Below are 24,478 nucleotides of genomic sequence, written 5' to 3'. Positions count from 1 at the left end.
TAATGACAGTAGGAAGCCCTGTGTTCAGTAGCATTTATGCAACAGACTGGCAAATCTGTCACATTCCCTTAATTGCCAGCCGGGATGCTCATACTGGTGGTATTTTTCAATTAAATCAAATCACACAAATTGCTTCAGTTTCACGTTGCTTCTTTCAAGTTCTGGTTCTTCTTCAAAGATGGGGAAGGAGGCAGAATGAATAATTTCCCCAGAAGAAAACGAGCTCTGCATCGAACACAAGGTTTTGTAGACAACTGAAGAGAGAGACACGGAAAGCAAGCACAGAGATCCATAACTGAAAGAGCAAATTTACAACCGGTAGAGGCAAAACAACTTAAAGCAGATTTATGCATAATTCTTAAGTTTGCAATGATTGTTCCTTCAATTATGACACATTTGATACTCTAAAAGTAGCTCTTTTAAAAGGGAGGATGAAAAAGCCTAAGGCATCTTAGGGTTACCTCATAGCTTAGCTTTTACAGTAGGGCCATCTTCACTGATAAAGCATTAGCTCTGTATTTACAATAATATTCCATTTAGCAAAATGCCCTATTGAACATAGTTAATAAACCCAGTACGCACAGAAGCAACTGCTACACTGCAGCAAGATCTCAGGTTAGCAGATTCTGTTACTTTTATAACATGTGCTGCAAAACATTCACTAGTGCATTAAAAATCACGTTCATTTCTTTTAATGAGCAGGAGTTTGTTTTTAGGAGGCACCATCCGGCATGTTATCAGTACCTTTAAACGGATCCCAATCATACTTACTGCCTGTAGGTAGAGAATAAAAAGCTCCATAGGTCTGGTACAAAGGATCTGCTGTTTCCACAGCCGACTATGACACAAGCTCCATCAGCTAAATAAGGCAGATGAGCCAACTGAACTATTTTTATTCCATTGAATAAAAAAAGCAAATCGTAAGAACATCACTTATTATAGTACTGGGCCCATTTTAAGGGACTATGTAACTAGAAGGAGTAGGAGTTAATAGCAGGAGCTCAACTTTGTGATGCAGGACTTTTGGGGACGTGGATCTTGCTCTGGGTTCTTGCTGCAACAACCTAAGCAGCTCTAAGCGAGATACACGGATCGTCATGGCTACCTATGTAAACCTGGTTTTCCCTCATGAAGTAGCAGCAGCAGCTGTAGTCAAAAAAACTCAATCCAGCTGAGACAGGTCAGGCTTCCATGCCCAGCCCGGGCCATCATCCCCAGCACATGACTTGCTTTTTTCAATCCGATTTCCAATGGGCGTCTACATCACAAAATTAGCAACAACACTAGTAGGACCTACAAATTCAGCAGAGTTTGGACTTCAGTGATGAATGGACCACAAGCATGCATGTTTTATTTATCGAAAGACTGCTTTGTCAGATCGCTTGCTTCTCCCTTCCCTTCTCAAAATGCTAAAAATTGTTAGAAGTGTTGTCACTACCGTGCAGCCAGGAAGCTCTACAGATGGTCTTGTACCTTTTCTAAGCGTTAGCCAACACTCACTGGTTTCCCAAAACGAAGACAGCATCTAAAGAGTGATGATCCAGGAAGCAATATGGGTCAAAGCATTTTATTCAGCGCAGCATTCCCTCTCATCGCTGCAAACCCCCTTGCTGAAGTCCCACTGCTACTTCCCGCTACAGTAATCAGTACAAGATTAGCTTCACTGTTAAGAGCACAGCATGCAGCAGATCAAGACACAGAGTTTTCTGATCATCCTTTCTTAATTCCAGGAACGAAGATTTAAGGACATTCACTACCAGCACGCTCTTGCAGAAGTTCCTCCTAATACCCCAACCTTAAAGCTTCCTCAGGATGCAGGCATACAAAACAATTCTCACCTCAGTGCGAATCCCATGGCACCTGCCCATAATCCCCATCTCTCCTATCATAAACCCAAGGCAAGAGAATGCAAAATGAGGTAGTTTTAATCCAGTTGTTAAATTCAATTTTAATTCAATTTTTTTTAAACAGCTCCATTTGCTATAACCCTCAGATGTAAACAAGGCAGTCAGTTTTGGAAATGGCTATTGCATAACCCACCAGAAATCTCAAAGACCCAGGAGGAATGTATAGGGCAGCACTTCCCAGACTAATTTTGCCCCGTTCACCTTATGGCATTTACACTCTGCCTCGTGTGTGCACTGCCTCCCTCTTCACTACAGTTCCCATCCTTACACCTGCTGCGGTAGGTGTAAACCCACATCGCCTCCCCCTTTCCTGTTCTTGGACTCCTCTCCCTGCAGAGGGATTCTGCGGAGAGAAACACGTGGACTACGGGAAGGGAGATCCCACAAGTCAATCCAGAACAGAGCAGAACCTGATGGCTTAAGTACACCCTCTCCCTCGCAAGCAGAAGGCTGCTCTTTCCACTATTTCTTTCCAGTCATTCCCTTCAAGCCGAGTTCTCCTCCATTCTTGGTATTCTTATATCAATATTTGCAGGTGCTGATCACAGCCTCCCAAGATATACTGGTTTGGCTGCTTTTATTTTTAAGAAAAACTCATTTCAGGTTGGAAGTAACTCTTCTTTGTCTGAACACACTTCAGTATATGCCTACTTTTATCTGAGGACCCATCTAGTCTATCTGAGGATCTAATAGATCTGCTACTGCAGCCACAGCCTCAAAGTTTTATCAGTCTCAGTTGCTCTACTAAAATATTATAACAGACTTCCAAATCTGTGGTCTGCCATTGTGCTAGGGCCCTCTAGCATTAAAAACAGAAGTTGGATCTGAGCTGAGTAGAAAAGCTTTCAACTTCTAACAGGGTTTGAATTTACATCCCCATACCTAAAACTCCCAGAGGGTTTTGCTGCTTGGTACGCTTAAAATCTCCAAAAAACTATTGCTTTGGTCCTGATAAGACTGAACTGAGCTATCTCAAGCAGAAGTGGTCCAAACCCAAACCATGACTCTTTGAAATGGGCTCTCAAAAAGCAGCCCAGTGCAAACCAACTCACAAGCAGGTCTGTTTAAAATCTCATGCCATCAGCAGACAGCCTGTAGCTTAGATCCAGGAGGATGTATTGTCTCCAGCCCCTGCTCAGCTGGTTCCTAACAGCCTCTCCCCCACGGAGCATCTGTATTTTGGCCATTTCCTTGGAGATTCATTAACCTTTTCTTCCTCAGAGGTTGAGATTATTGACATTTTTCTCATTTCTAAGCATTCAAATGACCTGTAAAAATAGAGAAATAAATAAATCCAGAAAAGCATCAATTGGTCATCTCTCTGTCAAGGCATCCTAGGTAAAGATGACTTAAATTTTGGCTAATGTCTTTCAACACTGTGTGCTATTTAGGCATGCCTGTATTTCATTTACATATCATTGTACTCTTTCTCTTAAATGCTAGTGTCCTCAGAGGGAAAGGGTGAATTAGAATATTGCTACCTCTGATTTAGGAGGCAATTAGACCTATGACAACAATCCATAGCTGAATGTATGCTAAAAATAATTAAAGTAGAAATCTAACTAGACTGAAAATCAGACAAATAATCCTATTATCCTGAGGATTCCTTTAGGTGTGGTTCTGTTCCAGCACAGATCTTTCTTTTTTAAAATCCTTTAGTCTCTCACCCAGAAAGCAACTGAAAATAGAATGTTACTTTCTGCATAAAAAGTACCTCGGTCAATTGGAGAGGCCACAAAATTAGAGAATTCAAGATTCCCAATGTCATTCAGTCGCTTGCTAAGTTGCTTTAAAAAAAAAAAAAAAAAAAAAAAAAAGGCATGCAACTCAGTCCAACAAATACAAATTTCCTGTTCTCCTCCCCGCTACCTGCGAATCCTGCCTTAAAGGGGTATCTTATTACCTTGTATTTCCATCCTTGGCCTCCTTTGTCAAAAAGTAGTATGTGACTTTCCTATAGCTGCACAGATTACTCTTTTTTTTTAATTAAAAAAGGAATATTTCAAAAAATATCTTTCATTTCTGGATTTGCCTTCACATGCTCAGTGAGGCCCTGCTGCCTAACAACATTTTATCCACAGAAGACAGTAACGCAAGGCAGCTTAGATGCCAGAGGCGGTTAAGTGCATGTGTCCCTGAGCTGGGGTCCAAGAGAAGACGGTGGAAGGAGCAAGGTTTCGATAGCAAAGCAGCGGTGCAGAAGCAGAGCTCAATTCACAGCCTGCAGGCTACTCACATAAGTAACTCAGCTATTTTGTCTACTCACAGAGAACAAGCGTGTGTCTTATAAGAATTTAGAAAACATAATTATCCACAAAAGATATAAAGTATTACCCCCCCAAAAAGCTGCAAAAAGCTATAAAGCACAGTGCACACATTATTTGGTATTACTCAGTGGCTAGCTTACTTCTGTAAGTATACATACACCTCATCTCATTTTTACTCACTTGAATTCATTAAAAAAAAAAAAAAACACACACACACACACACGCAAACACCAGAGGGTTATAAACAACAAAGTAGCTGCCCAAATCCGTATTTACCTCATGCACATGGGTCGTTCAGGTGCTAACATTCACTATATGGAAACACACTTGGGGATGTAGAGAGAAAAGAAAACCAAGACACGCTCCCTGAGTATGGCTCCTCTTTCATGACACCTGTGGGAGGGAGGGCTGGGCAAGTCAGAAGAGCTTAACCTCAAAATTTCCCTTCGTCTTTTCCTACAAGCCTCTGCGAAGAAGGAAGCCAGAGAGTCAAGATCTTCCAAATCCATACTCCTCTGTGGAAGGGTTTTTCCACCAGGTGATAGAGAGAGATGGGCCACAGCCATCTCCTTCACTGCTCCGCATCTTGCCGAGCACCGAAGCCTGCCAAACTCCAACTTCTCAGGGCTCCAGCGGATTCAGAGGTGGGGAAGATGCCAATAGACAAAACTAATGAAGTTCCTGAACCCCCTGGGAACATCTCCACAGTATTTATTTTTAGCACTTGAGCGTGTAAGTCCAAGGAACTGTTGGGTGGAAACAGGCTTTGCTCACCTGGGTATTTAAGAGCAAGAACGTAATGAGGCTTTCTTGCCTCCTCCACAGCCTGCCTCCCTCAAAAAACAGGCTGGAAACTAGAAAGGATGGTTTGAGAACTGGGGATAGAGCACATGGTTATAAAGTGGGAAGATTTTCCTTATTACAGGTCTGTACAGCCATAGACTTTGAGGAGCTCTGTCTGAGGAGACTAACGCTTGCTCCCTGCTGGAAGCAGAGCCGTAAGCAAAGTCTCCATTAATAAATAGGAAAGGTGGGTGTGTGTTTCTCTTCTCACCTCCACGAGACAACTTGTTAGACCTTCATACACACGGATAAAATTATTAAGCAACAGCTCTTGAAAGTGGGAACAGCAAGGACTTGGTTTAACCTGGGAAACTTCACAATGCCTGTCTGCATACAGTCAGGAAGCCAGAGTAATTTGGCTTCACGCACACGCTTTGCAGCCCTCCTATAACATCAGCGTTGGGCACAACGCTGATTAGGATGCCCCACAGCAGAAGTAGCTCTGATGGGAGGGATGAAAGAAAAAAAAGAAAAAAAAAAGACACAGCTGTCAACTTCATTCACCAAAGAGCGGCACCAGAATATTTTCGTAGTTTTGGGGCTGGAACAGAATCACTCTGGCAATATGCACGGGCTTGCGGCTTCTCTAGAACAGCACGCTTTAGAGAGTTAAGCAAAGCTGACACAGACGTTAAAGAAACTAAGCATGTTTGGCTGTTTCTCAGGGGGATTTAAGCAGCAGGTGAGTGGGGCTGGTCTCTGGGACATGACCCTCTTTTATTTCAGCTATTTAGATGCAAATTGCTCTCTCTCCCTCCCCCTCTTAACACCATCTGTTACCCCAGAGGTTTAGACTATGGGTAGGGTGTAGGTTTGGGGGGAAGGGGGGATACGGATAAAGCACTGAGAAAATTTCAGTCGATGCCCTTCTTTCCTCTGGGGCACAGTTTAGGGGAAAAAAAAAATCACTTTGCAATACTATGAAATTACAATCAGATTTTTCTCTCACTCTTCTGCTGCGCTTTACCTACCTCCCCTTTGGACTTCCTGCCCTAGAGAGCACGCTCCGTCCAGCTTTTGCCCAACAAGCAACACTGTATAGCAATATTCAGTGCAGGCTGCTATGGTGTCAGCATAGGGAACGAGTTGGTATTAGAGCAAATATGAGAGCTTCGAGGAACTGAAGTGTCAAATAATAAAGATGAAGTCTCCTGCTGTAAGACACAGGATTAAAAGCTCTCAGTCTTGGGGAAGTTACTTCATCTGTCTCATTTCCCCCAGCCAAGAGCAACTTACTTCAAGAGCTGTTCAGCAGTCTGATTCATTAAAACACTATATGGAGGGCTCCGAATTCTCCATAAAGACTACAGGTGACGGGACAGAGTGCACCTTCACTTACTCTGCAGACAACAAAAAAACTAGGAGAGGTTGCTACACCAGGTGGTTTTGCTGCTATTCAGAAGGACCTTAACAGGCTGGAGAAATGGGCTGACAAGAATCTCATGAGGTTCAGCAAAGGGAAAGGCCAAGCAGAGTTTTCAGAACATCAGAGCTTCCCCTACAGAATGAAAGTCCTCTTTATCAACTGCTCTAACCCGCCAGCTAATTTCTACTTCTAAATCTCTGGCATTTGATTAGCATTACTGAGAATCTAAGGAACAGTTGCTGGAAAGGTTTTTATTTAACCAACTTCTTGTTCACAAATCCACCTGCATGCATAAATCTTAAGCAGCACTGGCCTGGGTTGTAATCCTGCAATTTGATCTGTAATATAAGACACAGGCACCAATTCTCAGTCTCACTGACTTCAGAAAGGCAGAAAGGTCATCTGTGACAGCTAAAGGGGTACCTGGCACTAATGCCAGCAAGCCACCCACTGAAAACAGTAGGAGTTTGGCCCAAATTAGGTTCTCAGGATTTCTCCCATAATGCCTTGTAACACTTCCCACGCAGTGCTACCTCACAGCTCCTGCAAATTGGCAAAATGTGAAGGACATGCCGACAACATCTGAGATGAGGTCTCCAAGGGTGTATTTCATAACAACTGAATTCAGCCAATATATGTGGACGTACACGCACATTCTGGCAATCCCACACTAATAGTGTATTTAGCACGCTGATTTTAAGAACGCGTGGTCAAAAACACAGCCCCACAGGCTAACTCAACGTCAAACCAACCAGGCTCTTCAGGGCAAAAAACCCCCAAAACCTTTGCATCCAGGACATCACCGAAATTATGTAATAATCTCACATTTTATTAAGCCCTGCTAGATTTCCTGCTGCTATCAGCTAAGTAACACCAGCAATAGACAGATGCTTTTCAGGGCGCCTTTTTAGCCCACACAGTACCACCTCCCAAAATAACAGTCGTCTCCCACAGGTACCCTCAGAACCACCCTTGAATAATTGCAGCCTCCACAAGAGCGACCTGTGAGAAGACAGATGAGCTTCCAGCTATGAAGCACCTAGACCTGAGAGCCAGAGGCTGCCCACGCGGTGGCCTTGTGGCCTGACTGACATTAGTAAGTTGGATACTCAGGAAACCAGCCTGCTACGGGTTGAGGGACTTCACTGTCCCCATCATCTCTCTTATCTAGCTCTTAGCTAGTCGATATTTTTTTAGTTAACCATATGACCGAGTCGAAAGACCTTCCACTTGAGGAAAATGTGGCTAACGGCCCTGTCCAGCCCAATCTAACCTTTATCTTGTAAGGACAAAACAACAGGCGGCTCATGCATTCCATGAGCCAGAGGCTTCCTATAGTATCGCCGCTCTGAACGGGACCTGGCTCCTGCCCAAACTGAAGTCACCGATGTCACGAACTACAACCTAGGGTCTGTGCCACCTAGTTCTTAAAAGGATCCTTTTTTCGGCTTTCTGGAGGCAATAGGGGCTTACGTACGGCGAGACCAACACCTACCGCACAAGTGAGATTCAACGAATCAACGTAGCATCTGGGAGACAACGCATAAAGATTCGGTATGGGCTCTTCAGTGGCCACAGCAGCTCCCCAACCAGTGACCTCCCCCCCTCAAACAAAATAAAACACAAAATCTTGAAAAGATAGCCCAGGGGAAAGTTTGACAAGGGGTCTTCTATTCCAAAGTGAGTCGTATTTCAGTCCCCAGAAGAGTCAAACTAAGCACACGCGCTGCCGCAGAGACGTGACAGGTTCCCTTTTAAAAGCAGCACTCAAATGACAAAAAGACTTTCATGGCTTAGTTAATATTCTTGCATTTTACCCTGAAACTAGTCTTTTTTTTTTTTTTTTTTTTTTTTTTAAGGAGAACTAACTATCCAAGATGCAGGAGAAGGAAAAAAGCCCAATGAATCAAAGTTTAAAAAAAAAAAGGGGGGGAAAAAAAGAAAAAACATACAGCAAAAAAAATCCGATAGCTGTCATGTTTATGACTTACATTCTCTAGATAGGAAAAGCTCCGGAGCAGGCAAAAGTCTGTCTGCCCTCTGCTTCACAAGCTGTTAACTTCATGATCATGTGTTAAAAACATTGCCTTTTTAAACGATGCAAATTAAAAGGCATAAGCAATTCCGCGACATACCGTTAAAAACCACACACCAATACGGAATAACAAGCTATTCCGTGCAAGCCCATTAAACTATTATTTACAGCATAATAAACAGCAGCCATACAAATATTGCCGTCACCGCTGAGGAGCATACCTAGGAAATTCATCGTCGTGCAAAGCTGGACTGTCAGCTGCTTGGTGCAGGCTTTTGTAGTGCAGAAAGACTGTAGGATCTCAGCTAACAGAGCAATTGCCCCATCGTGCACACTTTGAGAGTCAATAAATAATCTTTACAGAGGGAAGCAATGAAGGAATGCAGCAGTAGACCAGAGTCCGAAAGGAGAAGGCAGGCTGGCAAGCCAGTGCAAGAAAACCAGCTAGCTCTGCAGTCTAGACAAAAGCCTAGTTCTCTGAAGCCTTTCATTTTCCCCTCCTCCTCTAGGAGTTAAAAATGGGACAGTATTAGTTCCTGTTTCCTAAATGGAAATGCTTATGAAAGCAAACCAGATTTCAGAGCTTTCTAATAGATACCCGGACCTCACCATCAGAACTTGCTCCTTAACGTGTGTGTATGTAGTCTTGGGATCAGAACAGAGCTACAGTGGGATGTTCTCCAGAGGTATTTTAGGAGAAGAGAAACAAATTGCCACACAGGAGTAACAACCAAGTTTCAATCTAATGATACAGCAATCCGTTTGACACGTTTTATCTCAGAGGAAAGACCGGTAGAGTCATTTTTTGTTGTTATTAGAGTGTCCAGGTCCCTTAACCCAGTGTTCCTATATTTGGTGAGGGACAGGATTCCTTTTCCTTAAAGTTCTCGTTTTGATAACAAAAAGCATTACAAATCATTCATGCAGCCTGGGAAAAGGATTTGGATAGATCGAGTTTAGACAGACAGTCCTTCGTGAGAAAGATACAGAGGCCCTCCCAACCCCCTCAAAATTACTATTCTTCATATCAGAGCAACATCTGGAAGTGTAAGTGGAGTCTGAGGCCATGTGGGGCCAAGAACTCAACAGCAAACAAGAGAGAGAGACAGTCAATACCCCTCCAAGTTGCAAAAGCAGACAGGGTAATGGTGACAAACCAAACAAGACTGAGGTACAAAACTGATTTTCTTACAGGTTATCCAAATGGGCGACAGCTGACCCAGGAAAGCCCAACCTGTGATTTTACCTTGCGAGTCAACTTCTAAGCATCACACGCAGCCAGGCAGCCTCCACCTACTGTGGGTGTTACTCATCTAATAGCTTAAAACAGCAGGGAATCTAGTAGAGTTTAATAAAATATGGGATTATTACATAATTTCAGTGATCTCCTGGATGTAAATTCAGCATCTTCAACTCTCCAAAAGCTTTTTTTTTTTTTTTCTTTTTAAATACAGTCCAAGAGGAGCTTCAGGGCCCAAACTTAGCAAGACTAAATTTGACCCAATAAAAATGCCCTCTGCTGTTTCTGTCTTCCCTCCTTGCTTGCCAGCAGCAGAGGACAGTCTCTGACACTTCTAGTTCTTGCAGCCCACACAGCGCTAAATCATCTGGGAAGCAGGATTTTGCTGCTCCAATACCGCAGTATTTTAAAGGGGTCAAATTCTGGCCCTTTTCAGAAAAGATTGCCCAAAAAAGGTGCACGAAATTAGCATGTTCCTGTGCTCCTGTCACCGTATCACTGCCTGCACCACTCTTGCCCGGTGTAGCTCTCTGCTTCCAGGCCCTGCAGACATCACACGGTATCACAGACTACAGTCACAAGCATTCACACCATCTGCTAAACCCACAAGGCACACAGTCAGAAGAGCCTTTAAGAGTGGGGAGTCAGCGTTAAGCAGCAGGTACAATTTCCTCTTCATCATTTTTAAAGATATTTTTGTCTCAATCCCTGCAGAACTGGAGCACCACTCAAGGAGGACGTTTTCCTCACAGCTCTGCGAGAGATTTCAGGCGCTGGAGTAGAAGCCGAGCTAGTGGAAAACCAAGTAGCTTATCCGACTTGTTTCTGCTGTAGAGCAGGGAACTCTATCAGGCTCTTCAAAGTCCAAGGCAAGCGCCTTCTCCACCTGACAAGGCTTCATGAACACAAAGTTGGAACCTGCCACTAGCTGACAGGCAGGGCCTGGATCAAGCCCTACTTTTGATGGCTCAATGTTATTTAAATCAATAAAGCTACTTGTAGGAACTAAAACTGAAAAGAAAAAAAACAATGTAGGAAAATAGAGACCACTAAACCAATTACAAGAGTCATGCTGCTCTGTAACGCTGTTCATAAAAATTGAGCGCAGCCCTCGGAAGCATGCTGTCACCTGGAATTGCTCTTCAACATGAAAGGACTCTTCCCTGACCTCTCAAGGCTTCAATCCTAAGAGCATTTCTTTCTGAAGATGATTGAGCACAGCAAAAACGAGTTGAGGAGAGTGAAAAGTGGCTTCAGATCTAGTTAACAGGTGTATGATTTGGAGCAGCAGTTTGATAATTAGGCAGAGCATCCACAGACAGAAAAGGTACCGACTACAATTTCGAGGAAGGACAAGCACCAATCTACAGTCACACGAACCACTTTTGCTCTACCTCACTGAAGCTGTGTTCTTTTTTGAGTCCCTGGAAGAAACAAATGCACTATCTCTGCTTTGTTCCACTTTGCATGGAGTTCTCTTTAGTACAGATTCCCCCTTTCTCTATATTTTTGGGATGATCTTAAAGGGGGAAGACCTATTCTGAAGAGAGCTCAACTTTGCCAGAACCACACCTTCTTACTCAACAAGTGAGACAAATACTCAAAAGTCATGCTCTACGCAGCAACAAAAATAAAGGTCTTCCTATTTCCTTAGAGCCCTGCGCAGTATATGGGAATCACGTAGCGTTCAAATTGCAAATAACAAAGACCCCATCAGTCTCATGGGCTCAGTGTAATTTCTGAAGAACACACCGTGCCTTTGTGGGTGCGCTCTTAGCCCAGACCAAAAACACTGCTGCCTGGAGCTGGACAAACCCAAAGGCAAGAGGCTAATGCCAACGTCGCCTGAGCGGCACCCGCGCTGTGGGACAACAGCGGCTGCTCGCGCATCGCAAGACAACTCCGCTAGAGACACGGGGTCACTGGCAGAAATTCACTTGCACACACAAAGCTGCGGAAGGAAATGGCATAAGCCTCTCAAACACCACTTTAGCAAGCTCTGGTACTTAGTTACAAAAAACCCACAACAGCAGATTTCAGCATAAACATTAGCCACTCGCATACATACCCTGGGCCCCAGGCGGCTTGCAGTGCCTACCCATGCTGCAAATACACCTCCGCTGGCAATGCGGACAGAGCCACCAAGCCGAGCACGGAGCCAGGCAACAGACGGCAACGCGACGGCACTATTTTAACGGAAACTCAAGCGCAGTCCCGGTTTCCTCGAAAAACGAAAGGCCCCCGTTAACTTCAGTGAGACAATTGGTGTGATTAAAGCTACATATAGACTTAAGTAACTTGCTGGGTCACGATGTAGCTGATTCTGAGAATTTGTATGCAGGCTCTTTACCTAGAAATTAACTTAGTGCCTTGGAACGAGCTGCTTAATTTAGAAGAGTCATTACTCACAGCACCTGCTGCTAGCCTCATAGGATTTGATATGCGAGCTTCTCCAGAATCAACGCACAGTCTTTTCTTAATTACTTATGTAAATAATTTTAGAAGAACTATAAAAAAAAAAGAATGCTACACGGATAATGCAACAATCAGCTTGGTAATCAGGGCCAAGTGAAACTCAGATTTCCAAAGCAAACAGCATAAGTCACGGCAGTTTGAGCTGCAGCCCCACAGTCAATCCTTGCAATACACACACACACACACACACACACCCTCAGCCAGTCGAAGGCACAGCCGAAAATGCATCGCATTGGCTACACACAACCAATTGCATATGTGCATGACAACACCACCCTGGGAGAATTTCTGCACAGCAGGAGAATCTCTGCATGCCTATGGACGCAATCAGTCAACAAGAGGCCTCCCAGCCTTGTAAAGACAAATTACCTGTAGGCTTTAAAACTAAAGCCAAATGCACAGTATTATTGTCATGCAAGTGCAGGGCCTCTCGCAGTAATTGAAGGCTGACGTCAGCAGGCCAAGGAGGGAGGAAGAGGAGAAGGGAAAAAGGAGCACTAAAGAACAGGCTCCGTTCTTAAGGCCTCAGTCTTTGGGCTTCTCCCGAAATCTCTTTAAACCTAGGTACAAGATTCTCTTACTCCCCTAATTCTGTCACTACGGCCAAAATTCTGGCCATTTTGACAGACCCAGCTAGGCCATTTCAAGCAGTAGTGTATTCTTTTGTATATTACAGCAGGATATTTCCAGTGGTATAACTACAGGCACAAGAGGAATAATGAGAATTACTGCTCTTTCTCTGCCTCCCCACCCCAAAAATAGTTATTCTCTCAACCAAAATAAACAGATGAGGACCCAAAACTCATACCCAAGCGTATACAGGCATCAAGAAATGTACTTCCAATGGTTTCAAGAGGCACTGCAAATCTTTCTTATCTTACCTCCGACTGCTGAACGTACATTTTTGTCCTGTTCGAACAACAATAACATTTCACTAAGCATAACTGATGTGGGACATTTTTTTCCAGAGCCCAGTAGAGTCTAGAATTAAATGCGGAGCCCTTTTTGAACAGGTCGGTCTCAGAGAGGAGTCAGCCCACTCACTCATGGGCACAGAAGTCTAAAACAACTCAAATGCTGGGGTTTATTTCTGATCCTAATCAGGACAGAGATTATTTGCAAAATTCAGCTGGGATCTTAAAACTTCCTGAAGCTTCACGCATTCAGAAGGACTTTTCAAGCAGCTTGGAAACATCTAACAGCCTATGCCCGTTTCCTCCCCTGACCCAAATATATCATACTATAAAAGCCGCAAATGGCTTAAATAAAAAGGTTTGCCTTTTAAGAGGTGGAACAAAGAACCTAACATTCCTGTCTGAGTGTAATAAAAACAGTTTGAACAAGATTTCAAAAAGCTCACAGTCATTTCAGCCTCCCAGAACTAGAGGCGTCCAGTCACAATTCAAGCTGCACAGCTCATCTCTTTCAAGCCTACAAGTTTGGCTAAGTTTGCAGGTCTTTTGGGGACACTAAGCAGAGTACCAGACTGCCTTAGCTCCAAATACTGGCTGCCTCCTGAAGCCAAAGAAAACAAAGCAAAACTCAAAGTACTGAAGTTTGGGAGATCTGTGCAAGCAAAATCCCAACCTACCCATCACTTTTCAGCCATGTAGCAGTCCAGAAACCATCACACTTCACATTACTCCTGAGGATGTTCTTATTTCTTTGCTTATGGCTTGTGTATGTGAGAATCTTCTAATCTGTGCCGCTTTCAAAAAGAACAAACTGTTGTTTCACTGCACAACTAATTAACAGACATTTGGAATAAAGAAAAACCCTGAAATAATTTGGAAGACAAAGTAAGGGAAAGTTTCTGTAGAGAAGGATGATACTCTTTTTTTGCCTGCTATCTAGAAAAGAGACTAATAAAATTCCAGGATCCTTTTCCAAATTTTAAGCAACGTACAGAAAGCGCTCTGTAAAACACTATTCAATGACAAAGCACTACTGACGTGGGTGAAGGAACAATTTCTGCTGGGTTCCTCTGGAAAAAAATCCTATAGGTAAACAGAGAATACGCGAAACCGTACAGTACTACCCATATTAGCTCCTTTCCTCCATATAAACTGAGACCACAGTTTCTGAGTGAGTTGGGGAAGGTCATCCAAGTTTACATCAGAGGAAAAGCCCAAGGCAGGTATGCAGATTTCTGTCCTAGCCTAAGCTCTGGGTTCTCCGTGTGCACCCACCTCCAATCCCCTGCTAATTTTGAAAATGACTCAAGGCAAGGCACAGAGCAGGGATCTGCAGGACGTGCTCCACCGGGGCAGGATGCCAGGTAGAAGGTGCTACAGTTTGGTACTGCACTAGGAGAGTGGCCTAGCGATAACATCCGCCAACTCCCTCAGCACTCGTGGATGCATCCCATCGGGGCCCACGCGTTTATGGATGTCAAATTTGGACAAAGGATCTCTAACCTGACCCTCCTCAACCAAGGGAGAGTCTTGTGCAACTCCAGTGCAACTTTCCAGGAGTGGAGACAACACACACACAAGCGCTGCTGCGCTCAGTCTTCGCTACTATGCATCACACTGCATTTTTCCTTTCCTCCTACATGAACTTGCCAGGTTTGTTCCTGGTTAAAACTATCAAGTGATTCCAATGCTTTACCTTATTCCCTATAGGACACAAGTGGCATTAAGCATAGATTTGGATGGTAACTCTTGGCAAAGTTCATGGTGTTTTTGTTCTGACCTCTGACATCTGAAATGGGATTTTCATTTCAGGCCTCTCTCTGCAAAATCAGTTCCTCACGTGGAATTTCCCTGCAGCTTCTGCACTCTGAGGTGCTTAAAGTCCTCTGCAGGTCCTCTCAGATTCACATCACTGACACTGCTCTCTTCAGAGACATCTCCCTGCTTCCCTGCTCTGACACCAGGCTGCATCCTCTGTGGCCCTCCACCCTATAACAAAGGGAAGCAAGTGCCACTAATGCAGCATTTAACTCTTGTACTTGTGCCGCACACGAGGAAGTGACCAGCACCAGGCCCCTCTTATTCACGTCTGCAATTCGCTTGAAGCACGGGCCCAAACCTACTCACTCACTTCACAGCACAGCACATCCAAGCCATGACACGACCATTGGATTCCTTTCCGTCTGAAGTATGTTCACTCACATTGCTCTGCTAAACAGCTGAAGGATATCTCTTCAGGCTGCAGCTGGGCTTATCTTTGCCCCACCTCCCTGCTGATGTCCTCCTCCAAAGTGAGTTTCTTCCTTTCACCAGAGACTGAGGCAGGGGTCCATCAGCTATGTGCAATTTGCAGTAGGACACATTACCAAACCCAAGCATCCCCTGTTGTTTCCCACCAGTTTAAGTCCTGGAAGCCTTTTGGGTAGGCTGCACAAACTGCCAGTTCAACGTAACAAGAGCTGAGCGTCAAAACTCGCCTTTGATGCATGTAAAGCGACTACGTACTTTGGACAACACAAAAATCTGAATTTCTAGACACCTTCTAGAGACAGCTCCCCGAGCAGAGAAAAGAAATATAACAAAAGCATCAGAAATCCTTCACGGATGTCACTCAGTGGCGTTAGATTTTTAGTCTGGATTAACACAACAGAAAAGAAAGGCATCTGCCCCTTATACCCCTGAATGCAATAAATAGAGATGTCAAACCTGGCTAGGCTTTTTGCTTTGGGAAAAATAATTGCAGGCCACCACCAGGTTGAGCAAGACCCTGCAAGGTCACAGCAGCGCAGTCTCTCCACGGCTTGGCTTCTTCAACACCATTGTAATTCAACACATTGTAATTCTGGTAACAAACATTCTCTTTGGAGGTACTAAAACTGCCTCCAATATGCGAGACTTTCTCAAAGGGATGCTCACTTCAGTCACGACAAACAGGCAGCAGATGTTAACGACAGACCAGGTTTGACTCATAAAATTCATTAGTCTCTTTATAGAGGTTTGTTTTTCATATTTCTCTTTGTGCACAGTGAAGGAGATCCTCTATTGTTTATGTGCTCTGCTTCCAGTACTGCAACAATTGAATTTTAACACACTCACCACTTACTAGTTCTTCAGAGGGGAGAAAAAAAAAAAAAACAAACAAAAAACCCACGCACACACTGTGAATTTTCCCTCCTTAAGGATACAGAAACATTTTTCTTATCTACTCCCTCTCCCATTCCAGTGTTAGAATTGAAATCAAATCTAAGTAGACTTAAAAAAAAAAAAAAAAAAGACATAACCACTTCCAAAGGTTCCTTTGCAACTTCCAGGAAAATTTCATTTTTTTCCACTTGAAAAGATGCAGAGATCCACCTCAATCCAATCCCACTAACACCGCTGTTAAATCAAAAGCAACCCAGCTGGCTGCTGTAGACTATTCTTTGGTTGCAACAAGCACTCACTCCTACCACAAATCACACTAAACGGCAAAGCGGAAAGCATCTGCTCAAAAGGCAGGACTGTGATTCATGAACGGAGGTAGGTTTAGTTGCAGTGTCAGAAGCTGCTCTCACCTCAGCCGTTCCCACCCAGCATGAGATGGGCAAACTGAGTGTTATAACACCCTGTGCACTGGGCATGGTGGCAGGAGTTCTCAGAACGAGCATAAAGCCACAGCTGAAAGGGCTTAGGGGCAAATTTGCATCCCGTTTTGCTGTTCTTACTATGGGGACAATAATCTCTGGCAGAGCTCCAGCCACCACACCTATATCTGCCTGGAGCCATAAATCAGTGCCCCAAAATAAAGCAATAAGGAGACAGTTCCTTTGCATCCGTTCAACCTCGCTGGCAGTCGGCCAGCCAAGGGCAAGTCCCACAGGTAGACGGGGCCTAAGAGAGATCAGAATCAGGCCTGCCATCTGTGAGGCAACCGATTTTACTGGCCTTTTTATCAGTCCCTCAGGGCGGTTTTCACGCTCTCATGAGAATCTCTGATAGAGTTATGTAAAATAGATTCCTCGCCCTTAATTAAAATATAGTTCACATGCACACCCTGCTGAAGACAGTATTTAAAAAAAAATCACTTCCAGGAGAGATAAGTCACTTGTAATTAAAAAAAAAAATCTCAGCGCACACACAAGGGAGCGTCCAATGCCTGCCTGCCACCTGGATGATCGCTTCCTAGGCGAAACCTGCTGAAGAGAGCTCTGGGGAAAGGAAAGGTCACCAAGACTCTCTCGCAAAGGCAACACGTAGTGTTTGCCCAGCACAGTCGAGGGCTGCAAAGCCTATCACCATATTCTACCTCTTCTGAGGCCACGTGCACCAATTCTCTGCCACAGCACTAGCTCCTTCACATGATGGCGAGACGGTTTTAACAGAATCGCTTGCTCTCGCCTCCCTAACCACACGCTCGAGAATTAAAGGAGACAGAAAAAGAAATACTGTGCTGGGTCACACCCACGGTCCACTTCCAATGTCCTTTCCTTCGCATCTCGCCCAGCATCCAGATCTGTTTGATTAGGGATGTTAGCGGGTAGATCCCTGCTTAATCCTTTTAGCATCCATTTACGGACCTGCTGCCCATAAATCCATATAATCCTTTTCTGAACCTGCTGATACTAAAGCAGCAAGTTCCAGATGTTCAACACCCGCTGTGTAAGGAACTTTCTTCCATTTATTTTAAATCAATCTCCTCCTGGTTTCACCAAGAGCTCTCTAGCTGTAGGAACACAGGATCAAATGTTCACATTCAGCTTTATCGTTTAGCCAACCTCACCCGTGTTCCTCCCCTCACCTTCTCCTCACCAAACAGAAGAGTCCCAGCCTTTTTAGCCCCTCCTTGCAAGGCAGTCCATCCTCTTGATCATTTTAGCTACCCTTCTCTAACTCCACTGTGTCCTTCTTGAGGCATGGAGACCAGAGCAGCACATCACACTCGAGATGGGGATGCACCTAGCATTTACACAGCAGCAAAATGACCCCATTCATCCCCTTCCTCACAACGGTGGCGGCTCTTCTGGCTGCTGCTGCACAGTGCTGTTTCCATGAAACGATCAGCTCAGCGATGACGCCAACGTGACGTCTGGAGTTCCTAGTCACTGGGGTGGCATCCAACTACGCCAAAGAGCTTAGGACCATCCACAAGCTTGGAGATTTCACTCCTCACTCCTTTCTCCAGATTGCCATACTGACCTAGGGCACACCCTCTGATGACTCCCCACCATCCTGAAAAGTGAAATCAATCCCTACTCTTTGCTTCCTATTATTCAGCCGGCTTCCAAAGAATAAAATAACCCTTCCTCCAACCCTGTAGCAACTTAAGATCCTGTCAGAAAGTTTTCTGCAAATCCAAATATACTGTATTCTTCTGTACCCGTCTTCTTACCGGCACCCCATAGAACTTCACTAGGCTGGGGGAGCATTATTTTCCTTTTCAGAAGCCACACTGGCCCTTTTGCAGTAGGTCATATTTATCTGGGTATCCAGAGCTCTTTATCAGAGACTCTTCCATTCCTGGTAAGACGGTAGTGACATTCACTGGTGTGTGGTTTCCGGGATCCCCTCTTTTTATAGATGGCAATTACACCGGCAATCCCCTAGACCTCTGGCACAGCAGCCATCTGTAATGATAAATGATACAACTCGGCCAGCAGTTCCACAGTTTCACGTTCAAGTTCCTCAGGACACTCAGCTGAACGCTATCCAGCCCGGGTGACTTATTAACATCTAACTTACCTATTTGGTCTAACTTTTCTCAAATTAGCTTCTCCGACCTACCAGCTACTAAGTATGCATTTGGTGGGGGAAACTCTCCAACATCTTCAGCAGTTAAGACTGATGCCAAAAATTCTCTGCTATGGCTTTATCAATCCCAAGTGACCTTTTTACACCTTTGTCATCAAGCAATCCCCAAGGTCCCCTAGCTGACCTAATGGATATGAAAAGCAAGGTCCTAGCCTCTCAGGAAAGCAGTCCCAAGACAGACTGTTTTGCCTACACACTGTCTCTGCACTTCCCCTCACACCAACCTGTGCCTTGGCACAGCTGCCACCCTGCCCACCCCTTCCCGTCCTGGCCTGCCCTTGCGGACGCACGTTTGAGATACCACCAAGAGATCGGTGAGATTAAACGGTGTCACCATGGTAGCCAGCTCCACTTTCCCACAGGGTGGAGATCCAAACTCTAACAATGCAAGTTCGGGACAGGAGCAACTGGGGCCTAAGGGGTTTTTCTTTCCGCGCTCCTCCTCATTGCAAAAGCTGGCTGAAATAGAGAGCAACTTTCACGTAAGCTGTTGTGACCACTCTGATAGATGGCAGGTAATCAGAGCTGCAAACAACTGCAGATTTACATGTTTTACCTTGGCTGAAGTGTAAGAGCATGCACCTTTCTTCTTGCCATGCAAAGCGTTTCTCTCTCTCACCAGCACATCCTAGAAATACTCCAAGCATGGACACAAGCGCTCCTTTCAGTGGAAGTTGTGTGTGAAGCTACCTGCCTGCCCAGGCACTTCAAGAGCTGAGACCAAAATAGTTTTCTTTTTCCATCTTTTGGCATTTACACCCTTACGAAGCCCCAAAACACTCCTGCTCTCCTCCTCATTTTATAAAACTACACATGTATATAGCTTTTATCTTCCTCTTGCGTCAAGCCCTTTAGCCCCAAAGTCAATTTTGTTGCTTTCCCTCAACTTCCTCCTGTTTATCTGCTAGAAAGTAACAAGGATCAAAGACTGCCATTACTTCAGAAAGAAAATCCCCCCACCCTTCACACTGATTAGCAACTTCAGACCCAATTTTCAGAAAGATATTTAAGAGTTTTTAAAAATACTTTACCAGCCTAGGTGCCAAATCTCGACGGTTTCCGAGGGAATCGAGCACCCACGCGCTTTCTGGATTCCTGCTAGATACCTACCCACATCTTTTAGTAACTAACCACATGAAACACTCAACTTTTGTTCTCAAGGTTAGGTACTCTAAGTGCTGTTAAGACACTCCCTGCACACTCCCATCAAAATCCATAAGCTACTGATGGAGTTAGGTCGCTTGGTTACCAAAAAAAAAAAAAACCCTCCTTTAATGAACAGATTTTTTTTTTTCCTTCAAGTTCATCAGATCTTACCAAATACCTGCTGCACAGTTCAGCAGTTAGTTTGGGGCTAGAGGAAGTTTAGAAGAAAATAAAAAGCCACACACAGCAGGTACCACAATTACAGATAGATCTTGCAAGAGCAAAAAGGCACAGAGTTACTTGTGAATTAATCTTGAGAAGGCACCAGATCTGTCTTATAGCCCTTAGATCCACGTTTCAAACCTACAAATAGCTCCACGCCAGGTTCTTTAATACTACGCTACGCCCATATTCACTCATGTTGCTGCTCTGTTTTCTGCCAGGTCAGCGTACAGCAGAGAGGCCTGCCAAATATCATAAGGGAAAAGTACCCTCGCCTTTCGATGCCAGCATGCCACAATCAGCTCAACTGTATCAAACGACACCCTCTGTTCACAGCCTCCCAGAAAAACTCAAGCCAAGAGCATGCTCCCAGCAGGTGGGGAGCGAACCATCCCGTCCCTTTATCGGACACAGGCTCTGCAAGAGAATTTAAATTCAGGAGAATGTTTTTAATATATATATATATTTTTTAGCTGACCACATCAAAAGGAAAATAGTGGCCAAGAGCCACATCCTTGCTTTAGAGAGCTTTTTGCAAGACGGTGGGAGCAAGGAGGGGGCGGGGGAAGGCTGGCTTTTCAAAAAAAAAGAAAACACAAGAAAACAGAAGCTGCTCATCCACTAAATGAAAAGAACGCAAAGTCAACAACAGGAAGACAGACCATAGAGATCGCACATGCTCATCCCACTGGATTTCAGAATATTTACCTGCAGGAGGTGCAGATGGAGTAGCGTTTAGAAGGATCGCAAGTCTTCAAAAACAGCTACACCACACGTAGGAGGAAATCAGTTTGTTGAAGTCACTGCACCTGGATAATGAGCCAAAATAACAGGGTAGGATTCAAAGAGCAACTGAACATCTTCAGATACGCAAGACATCCACTGTAATACTAGACTTAAAGCCTGATGACGCAAGCGGGTATGATATTTAGGGTAGAAAGCCGCTTGCTGCTTGGGCAGGATTCTTTTCATCCCAGTGACCGTTATCTCTCAAATTGCGTGCCAATGCGTTTAATGCTGCCCCATGTCAGCCTGTGATCAAACATTTCTGAAACAAACAAACAAACCCACACAAGCGCTGTTGGTGGTATTTGGACCAAGTCCCAGGATGAGCGAGTACTGGGTCAGAAGACAGGACGGGCTCTTGCAGGATGCCTCTAGTATCATAAAGAACTGATTCCTTAAAAAAAAAAAAAGGTAAAGGGCCTCTAAAATAAAATTTATGATGTGAAAAAAACAAAGAACAAAAAATTGCCACTCTGATGATCCCCTCAGCAGGATACCAAGAAAACCAAGCTATTTTCGGCTTCAGCATTTTTGTAACTAGCCAATAACTTTAGAAAAGACATAGCACACAAAAGTCATTTTTGATTGGAGTAAGTCAATGACTAAGTTCTTACAAACGTAAGAACTACCTCAACACTTCTGAATGTTCTTCTTTTGCAACTCAGGCGCACCTTAGAGAAACACAGCGCAAACGGAAAAGCAGGCACTCAGAAGCCTGCAATGAAGAGCTAACGAGGTTTTTGATCTTTTAAGCTGTCCTTGGCTTCTCCTTCTGCCCCAATTCCCCCCCTCCCCCAACCCCACTTCACCATGAGCAAGCGGGAGATAAGTTTTGGGAGGGGGGCACTGTCAGAATTAGCTGGCAGGATGCTGTTTCAGCAAGTATTACTTTCATCTGAAAGCCAGAAGTCCCATTACGAGAGTGCAGTGAGTCATTTGATGACAACTCCTTGAAGCATTTAGGCACTGTTTTTTAATTCTAACAAATGATACTCTTTTGCCTTTTCTGACTGGAGGACGTGCCTTTATTGAACCTAGAATTCAAAGGAAGCGCCTATGACCAGCTGCCTCTATTTAAAGACAGTCTACATAGAAACAAATACAGCTTCTGCTCGACTTTCTCGCTTTCAGAGGAGCCCTGACACAATCTGAGCTTTTTTTTTTTTTTTTTTTTTTTCCCCTGCTGGCCAAAGAAAAAGAAGAGTCCTCCTTCGGTCATTCCCAGCACCACCCTCACCTCCTCAGCCTTTCTGAATGCGGTCCACATTTACAGACTCCCAAACATCCCATCAGCAGCACTGGCTCCTTGACAGAGCAAAGCAACGAGTCTAAGATTTTGCTCCTATCCAGTCTTCCTTTTCCTCCTGAGCCCTAAAAGAGACTGCTTTTTGTCAGGGAGAGGACAAAACATTTCACCTCCCCACTGTTCACCCGTGTTTGTCTGGCATCCTCAGGATCACTAACATATTAGCACACTGTGAACAATCTTCGGAGAAACCAAGGAAAGCAGGTTAGGCACAAGATGAACAACTTTACTGTAGAAACAGAGCAGGGGAGGGAAAAAAAAAAAAAAAGACTTTAGGAGACATAAGCAAAGACTGGACACAAAGGAAAGCATGCAGAAAAAAGGCAAAAGTTAGTCCGTTCCCACCCCTCCATGCAAGTTATGTTTAATACGTTTGCCAGTGCTCCCAGGTACAAAATGGAGAGATACTAGTCGGACACTGCTGGCCTACAGCTTCATCAGGATAAAGTGTCAGTTTAATTTTGTTCATACAAATCTCTTTAAAAATCTTGTTTAGGAACATGAGCAAGGGATTAAAGTGGGTCTGGAAAAGTAATTTATTCCCACTCTTTCAGACTTTATTGGCACTGGCCTAGTAGCGGAGAATAATCTTGCTGCTTTTGTGAAGACCTTGGAAGAACATTTTTAATCATTATTTCTGCTATCAAGGGAGTCAAAATTGCATAAGAGAAGAATTTAAATTTAAGAAATGTAGAAATGTAAGAGACTGCAATTTCTCCCAGTCACCTTATTACCCTGATGTACAGGCTGATGCAACAATGAGAAATTCGATGCGCCAGAAATTAAAAAGCAGATTTTTCATTAGTCCAACGTAACTGTGATCCAATAGGCCTCTTGCTGGTGCTGCAGCACTTCCTCATTCCTCCCCCTCACATCTTCTCTGGCTTTCCCAGTGAAAATGTCAGTGATTTTGGAGAATTAAGCTACACTGTTAACAAAATCACGTTAGGACGCGGTAAATACCACCACTTTCTCACACAAAATCAGGAACTAGAGGCTCAGATTGAAGTCTCTGGGTGCTTAAATGTCATTATTTAAGTTTTCAAGACACACTTGGATCAAATTCTGTCATTTTCCTTTACAGATACGAGTGGGAGAAGTTTCCTTTCTATGACACAGATTTTTGCATCGCTTTCACATCTCCAGAGCTTGGAGCTTAACAGAAAGCCTCAAATACCTTAACTCACACGCTCAAAATATGCATACATATTACCAGAGAGTCTTAGCAGTTACTTTGAATATCAGGCACAAGAGGACTTAGACAAAGGGCTTCACTATTACCGTTCAGTTCTGGGCTGCCAGTTCTGGTTGAGCCCTCAAAGCTTTTCAGTTAGCATCTGCGAGCTGCTGCGACTACGATGCCAGAGAAGCAGATACTGAAGCTGAACTGTCCTCTTATTCCAAGGTGGGACCCAAGACAAGTACAACAGCAGGGCAAAACTGGGACAGGAGCTACAGGCTCGCGGTTCCCATTTGGTGGTTAAACAGAGGAGTCAGTTCTTCTGGGCAGTCTGGCAATAACATTCAACCAAACGTTTGCAGAAAAGAGTCTCAGCAGTGACCACATCTATGAGAACTGCTGTTCACCAGAGCCATCGGAGAACCTGCATTAAGTAGTCGCTCTAGGATCTTCATCTTACATCTTCATCTTCCTCCAGCCTCACTCCTCTATGAAAACTGAATATTTCTACAGCAGTTTCTCATTTCAGGGAGAAGTGCCAAGAACTTGAGTAGCTCAAACCACAGCTCCAGCAAATCCTTTATTAAAGACATTATTTAACAAAGCACAATACTTAGTAAAGCATACAGATTCACACTGGAAATCCAGCTTTAAGCCATTTAAGGGTCCCCAAGGCAATCAGATCTGTAGTCTGAAAACCACGTTTCTGTATTATGGAGACTATATACATACTTGTGAAGAATTACAGAAAATTTGATGTTTCTCCTTTTTAAGGATCATAGTCCCTTTCACAAACTTGTCCCTTGAATTCCTGAGTTTAAGTCAAAATAAGTTTCCTTCTATGTGCTTTGCTTTTATATAAACTTGTCTGTTTTGGTAAAAATTAACTAGTCTGAAGAAAACCTCCTTCATCTCTCATTTGATCACACTTTATTTGTGCCTATCAGGTAAGAACCTGTTATACAAGACTCAAATCTACAAAAGAAAAAAAAAAAAGAAAAAAA

At 44.0% G+C, this 24,478-nt stretch overlaps 1 protein-coding gene across 11 annotated transcripts in view; it reads right to left on the bottom strand.

Moving 5' to 3' along the window:
• The window catches only part of PAK1 (p21 (RAC1) activated kinase 1), a 73,959-nt gene that overhangs the window by 43,127 nt on the left and 6,354 nt on the right, over positions 1-24,478 (bottom strand). For 3 of the 11 annotated variants that reach the window (XM_068930678.1, XM_068930681.1, XM_068930682.1), the window contains exon 2: positions 20,911-21,011. The exons of 4 other annotated variants lie outside the window; for them this stretch is intronic. The gene's annotated coding sequence lies outside the window, so the exon portion shown is untranslated. Of the gene's footprint in view, positions 1-2,959; positions 3,176-8,639; positions 8,833-11,726; positions 11,884-20,910; positions 21,012-21,273; positions 21,378-24,478 lie in introns of those variants that run through there. 4 more of the 11 variants (XM_068930683.1, XM_009688288.2, XM_068930685.1 and 1 more) reach the window with 4 other exon arrangements.

The sequence above is a fragment of the Struthio camelus genome, chromosome 1, assembly GCF_040807025.1.
Source record: "Struthio camelus isolate bStrCam1 chromosome 1, bStrCam1.hap1, whole genome shotgun sequence".
NCBI lineage: Eukaryota > Metazoa > Chordata > Aves > Struthioniformes > Struthionidae > Struthio > Struthio camelus.
This window is presented reverse-complemented; position numbering and strand designations above follow the sequence as displayed.